Below are 6,250 nucleotides of genomic sequence, written 5' to 3'. Positions count from 1 at the left end.
TCAACCATGACTGGGAATCTCTGTAGACATTTAGGGCTTTCCGTTCTGAAAAATAATTTATCGAGCATTTATGATAGAGGCATATCAAAGTTTGCAACCTTCCAGCTGCTATACCGGGGCTCTGAACATCCATCAGCAAAGGGATGTAGTAAACCCTGCTACCTACCAGTTTGCTGTCCTTAGTAATATTTCATATTTTTGTGGTCTAGATTCCCCGTTCCCTCCCCACTCCAGGTGGAAGGATATTGCAAAATCTCCACTCCCACCCCACTCAGGGGAAGGATACTGCAAAATGCCCATTCCCTCCCCACTCCAGGGGGAAGGATACTGCAAAATGCCCATTCCCTCCCCACTCCAGGGGGAAGGATATTGCAAAATCCCCATTCCCTCTCCACTCCTGGGGGAAGGATACTGCAAAATCCCCATTCCCTCCCCACTCCTGGGGGAAGGATATTGCAAAAACTCCATTCCCACCCTACTCTGGGACAAGCCAGAGGTGGTATTTACCGGTTCTCCAAACTACTCAAAATTTCCTCTACCGGTTCTCCGAAGTACTCAAACTTTCCACTACCGTTTCTCCGAACTACTCAACATTTCCGCTACCGGTTCTCCAGAACCTGTCAGAACCTTCTGGATTTTCACCCCTGGTTTGTCCCATAAAGCACAAAAGACATCAACTCTAAGCTTTTCAGCACTTCCTATTTTCTGATCTTACGGAGAATTTCAAAAGCAAAATTCATGCATCAGGTAGAAGAGTCCATCGGTCAAAAGAGGGTTACAAAATATTCCAAGAGCCTTTGGGGAAGTTACCGTTCCATTAATCCACAAAGCTTTGAGTGCTCTTTTTTACAAAAAACTCCAGGTGCAACTGAAGTCAATCGTTTTAATTTTTTGATCAATCAATCAATCAAGCCAGCCATTCATTCATTCATTCATTCAAACAAAACAAAAACTCATCTCGTTTTTTTTTCCCCCATTGCATAACAACACAACTTTCAGGACTCACAACTTTCAAAACCAAAAATGAAAAATAAAAAAAATAAAAAAAAATTAAAAATTGGAAGCTGGAGACTTCCTCTTTAAGGGTCTGTGGTATGTTTGAGTCACAAGGGCTGAATAAGATTTCAGATCTTCGGCTTGGGTTGATCACATTAGTCTCAAAACTGGGGTGGGGGTAGGTAATGCAGAATGGCTAAACCGAATTGAAGAGTTTCTCGTCTTTCGTATTTTGGGCCGGGATGCCGTGTAGCGATGAGGTAGGTTGAAAATATTTCAATTTTAATTTTAAAAAAATTGTGCTTCCTTTTATTTTCGGTTCAAAAAACAAAAGCAAACAACACCAGAAGTATTTGCCTGTGGGATATGTGTGTGTGTGGGGGGAAAAAAAAGCCTTTTTGCAAAACAGTCATAGAAAAAAGCGAGAAATCAACCTTTTAATCCAGACTGCACTTAATTCTTCCCAAATCTGAAGGGTGAGTCTTTTTAGCCATTGTTTCTCTTGGGTGTTTCCGATGGTAGAAGTTTGAAGATTGCCTGCTCCCTCTAGCAAACTTGCGATTGGTGAATACTATTATTGGATTACCACTTTAATTGTAATTTATACTACTGGATTACCCACTGTAATTGTAGTTTATACTATGGGGTTATACTGTGATTGTAGTTTATACTATGGGGTTATACTGTGATTGTAGTTTATACTATGGGGTTACACTGTAATTGTAATTTAGACTATGGGATTATCACTGTAATTGTAGTTTATGCTACTGGATTACCATTGTAATTGTAATTTATACTATGGGATTACCACAGTAATTGTAATCTATACTATTGGATTACCCACTGTAATTGTAGTTTATACTACTGGATTACCACTGTAATTGTAGTTTAAACTACTGGATTACCACTGTAATTGTAATTTATACTACTGGATTACCACTGTAATTGTAATCTATAATATTGGATTACCCACTGTAATTGTAGTTTATACTATGGGGTTATACTGTGATTGTAGTTTATACTATGGGGTTACACTGTAATTGTAATTTAGACTATGGGATTATCACTGTAATTGTAGTTTATGCTACTGGATTACCATTGTAATTGTAATTTATACTATGGGATTACCACAGTAATTGTAATTTATACTACGGGATTACCCACTGTAATTGTAGTTTCTATTATGGGATTACCACTGTAATTATAATCTATACTATGGGATTACCACTGTAATTGTAATCTATACTATGGGATTACCCACTGTAATTGTAATCTATACTACGGGATTACCACTGTAATTGTAATAAACCCCCCTTGGGATTGACTCCTAAGTAAAAAAAAAAAAAAAAGATGGATTGCTTAGACTGTGTTGCAAAATTTAAACTCGCATGGCGGAAGCTTTGGAGAAGAATTCAGGGACCTGTGATCTGTTCGAATTCATGGCTCTTGGGGGAGAAGCCGAGATTGTGTGTGGTTGAGTTGTCTATTTCCATCCACCCCCCACACAAACACTGGTTCGGCCGCATTGTTTCTAACTTTTTATCTCGAAAGCTGCAGGCAGCCTCGATATCCCCCGTTCTGCTCTAGGGAACCTCCTTAAAAAAAATATCTTTAGATAGGTAGCCAAAAATTGGAGACAAGGTCAGCTGGCTTCAGAATTGTGTCTCTTTTAATGCTGGATTTGACTGACGTCGCCCCAAGGCTTCCATTTTGCATCGTATTGGAATTAATTTCATTTAAAAAAAAAAAAAAAGACACCGAGCGTGCCCTGCTGGGAAACCTATCAAAAGAGGAGAGTCATAAAGACGAGCAAAGTTGAGTAGTCCTCAACTTCCGACAGTTCGTTTAGTGACGGTTCGAAGGTAAAACAGCACAGTGGGTGGGTTACAATTTTTTTTACTACTGGTTCTATGGGCGTGGCTTGGTGGGCGTGGTGTGGCTTGGTGGGTGTGGCTTGGTGGGCGTGGCAGGGGAAGGATACTGTAAAATCTCCATTCCCACCCCACTCCAGGGGAAGGATACTGTAAAGTCTCCATTCTCTCCCCAATCCAGGGGAAAGATACTACAAAATCCCCATTCCCACCCCACTCCAGGGGAAGGATACTGTCTCCATTCTCTCCCCAATCCAGGGGAAGGATACTACAAAATCCCCATTCCCTCTCCACTCCAGGGGAAGGATACTGTAAAATCCCCATTCCCTCTCCACTCCAGGGGAAGGATATTGTAAAATCTCCATTCCTTCCCCACTCCAGGGGAAGGATACTGTAAAATCTCTGCAAAATCCCCATTCCCTCTCCATTCCAGGGGAAGGATACTGCAAAATCCCCATTCCCTCTCCACTCCAGGGGAAGGATATTGTAAAATCTCCATTCCTTCCCCACTCCAGGGGAAGGATACTGTAAAATCTCTGCAAAATCCCCATTCCCTCTCCACTCCAGGGGAAGGATACTGTAAAATCTCCATTCCTTCCCCACTCCAGGGGAAGGATACTACAAAATCCCCATTCCCTCCCCATTCCAGGGGAAGGATACTGCAAAATCCCCATTTCCTCCCGATCAGCTGGGACTCGGGAGGCGGAGAATAGATGGGGGCGGGGCCAGTCAGAAATTTTTACTACCGGTTCTCCGAACTACTCAAAATTTCCGCTACCGGTTCTCCAGAACTGATCAGAACCTGCTGAAACCCATCTCTGCAACAAGCACCAGAAAAAGTGACTTATGACCGTTTTCCACACTTAACGACCGTTGCAGCATCCCCGTGGTAAATCACGCAGTTTACGTTTGGATCCTTGGCAACGGGTTCATATTTATGACGGTTGCAGTCACGCGACCCCCCTTTTTTGCGACCTTCTGACAAGCAAGCAAAACCAGCGGGGAAGACAGATTCACTGGCTCGTTTTAACCAGGGCGGTGATTCGCTTAACAACGGTGGCAAGAAAGGTTGCGAAACGGGGCAAACCCCAGTTAAACCAATTTCTCAGTAATGTAATATCATATTCCGGGCTCACTTGTGGTCGTAAATCAAGGATTAGCTGTATTGGGATTCATTTCGTTCTTAAGCATTGAGCTGTGCCCTGCCTAGAAACCTGTCAAAGAAGAGTCATAAATGCAAATTACAGCTTAGCAGGTAGAAATTACGCCTTGCGAAATGTGGGGTTTTCTCTTGCGCTTGTCTTTTATAGCTAAGGGCAAATGTGGTAGAAAACTAGCCCGGATAAAGAATTAAAGCTGGGCTGTCGGATTATTATATTTATTATAACATAATTTATTATTCATTATATTCGAATACATTTCAGAATTAAGCGAATCGTTGATTGTAATGAGAACAATCAACCCATGGAACAGAAGTTGCCTTCAGAAGTTGTGGGATCTTCATCCCTGGAAGCTTTCCAGAAGAGACTGGACTGCCCTCTGTCAGAAATGGCGGAAGGTCTTCTCCTTGGGCGGGGGGTTGGACTAGATGACCTCGAAGCTCCCTTCCCACTCTTGTTATTCTGTCCCACCCTTGGATTCTACAGTTTATCTTCCCACCCTGCAGAACCGAAGCAGATAAGTCAGCAAAGCAGTGGATTTTGGAACCAAAAATATATATATATATATTTTTAAAGAAAAAAAAAAACTGGACCCAATTGATGTTATGGTCTGGACAGGAGAAAAATTAGAGAGGTGAGGCAGGGCAGTTCCAGAACAGGATTTTCAAAAAATTTCTCCTTCCTTCCTTCTCTGTTCTCCAACTTGGCTTTTCTTCCCCCTGCAGGAGAAATAAAGGGGCCGAGGTGAGCGACCTTGCCGGAGAACAAAAGGCTCCCGAGGGAAGGCGGTGTGGAGTTGTGGGGGGGGGGGGGGAAGGCTAAAATTTCAACGGCTCAGATTTACGTTGTGAAGTCAGGGCAAAAAATCTGGTTGGGTGAGTTTGAGAAGCCGGGAGTCAAACTTGGCTGAAGGCTGGAAGGGAGGGAGGAAGAGGAGAAGCGGGCAGAAGGAGAGGTGCCCCCTGCCACCTTTTCCCTTAGAGAAACCCCCCCCATCCCTTGCAAGCAGGCAGAATTCACTGTCGCTGTCCCGCTTTAGGCCCAGGTAAGAATTTGGGGTGGGTGGGAGGGGGGGGCCGATAGCTCTCAGATCTTTGGAAAGGAGCCAATGAAAAAGGAAAGTTTGGGCCCAGCCGTCTCGTCTAATTGCGCTTTCTCCAACTTTCCCTGCGCCGAAAAACTCCCAGGTGAGCTGGGACGATGGCCAGGTGAAGATGCTCTCAAGTGGCGAGGTGGGATCCTAACGCCCTTCCCCTGGAGCCCCCTTTTTTTGGAGTGGATGTGTGGGGAGGTGGGAGGTCAGAGAGTGTGTCTTACCTCGCCACCTTACCTGCGTCCTTCCTTAATGCTCGGTTTTGAAGACACCTGGAGGAAAGTAAACTTTTTTTGGAAAGTTGCGTTCTACGGAGCTTCTCCATCGTCTTCCAGGTCAGGGTTGTTCCTAAAGTGTGTGGACCCTCCCCCCCAAAAAATACTTTCTTGGCTTTGTTTTTTTGGTTCTTTGCAAACTTCCTTGGATGAAGAGCGAAAGGTTTGCGAAGGAGAAATAGACAACAAGAAAATCCACTTGCCGTTTGATGTCAAAGCAGCTTGTTTTCGTTTTGTTTTTAATCTCTCTAAAACTGGTCGTCTACCATCTCGCTGGCTATAGGACGCAGGGAACTTACCTTTTGAATTCCTTTTGCAAAAAAAGTGTGCGTTTGGCTTTAAAGGAAACTCTGGGCTTTGATAACTTGGTGGCGGTGGGGTTGCTGAGCTCTGGTGGCTCAGCAGACTAATTAACATCCACTTACATCTGCTGCCTGCAATTACTGCAGGTTCGAATCTCGCCAAGGCTCAAGGTCGACTCAGCCTTCCATCCTTTCAAAGGTAGGTGAAATGAGGACCCGGATTGTGGGGGCAATAAGCTGACTTTGTATAAATATACAAAAGGATGAAGGCTATTGCTTAACGCATTGTAAGCCGCCCTGAGTCTCCGGAGAAGGGCGGCATATAAATCAAATTTTTTTTAAAAAAAATTGTTAGCTTTGCCCTTGGCAAGATTGTGCTCTTACAATCGGTACCACTTCGGGTGGACTCAGAAGGAACGCAGAGAATGTGGTAATTTTAATGGTGACTGTTCATCAGATATAATGATTTTTTTTAAAAAAAATTCTCCCAGGACATGCTTTTTATTTTAATTTTTTTTTTTTCATCCATCGACTTTGAAAATCTCAGATGAAA

At 43.4% G+C, this 6,250-nt stretch overlaps 1 protein-coding gene and 1 long non-coding RNA gene across 4 annotated transcripts in view; one reads left to right on the top strand and one right to left on the bottom strand.

Annotated features, from left to right (window-relative positions):
* Window positions 1-1,148: 1,148 nt before the first annotated feature.
* RBM47 (RNA binding motif protein 47) overlaps window positions 1,149-6,250 on the top strand; it is a 90,727-nt gene continuing 85,625 nt past the window's right edge. Inside the window, exon 1 of one of the 3 annotated variants that reach the window (XM_034424796.3) lies at window positions 1,149-1,256. The gene's annotated coding sequence lies outside the window, so the exon portion shown is untranslated. Of the gene's footprint in view, window positions 1,257-4,825; window positions 5,073-6,250 lie in introns of those variants that run through there. The other 2 variants (XM_034424798.3, XM_034424791.3) reach the window with 2 other exon arrangements.
* On the bottom strand, window positions 4,606-5,434 carry LOC148112721 (uncharacterized). The gene is made up of 2 exons (XR_015729284.1): window positions 5,358-5,434; window positions 4,606-4,746 (listed from the first exon to the last, which is right to left on the bottom strand). It is a non-coding gene; the product is annotated as an uncharacterized LOC148112721 (long non-coding RNA).

Source organism: Pantherophis guttatus, chromosome 8, assembly GCF_059756535.1.
Source record: "Pantherophis guttatus breed Tessera chromosome 8, ASM5975653v1, whole genome shotgun sequence".
Taxonomy (NCBI): Eukaryota; Metazoa; Chordata; class Lepidosauria; order Squamata; family Colubridae; genus Pantherophis; species Pantherophis guttatus.
Note: the sequence above shows the minus strand (reverse complement) of the source record. Positions and strands in the feature narration are given on the sequence as shown.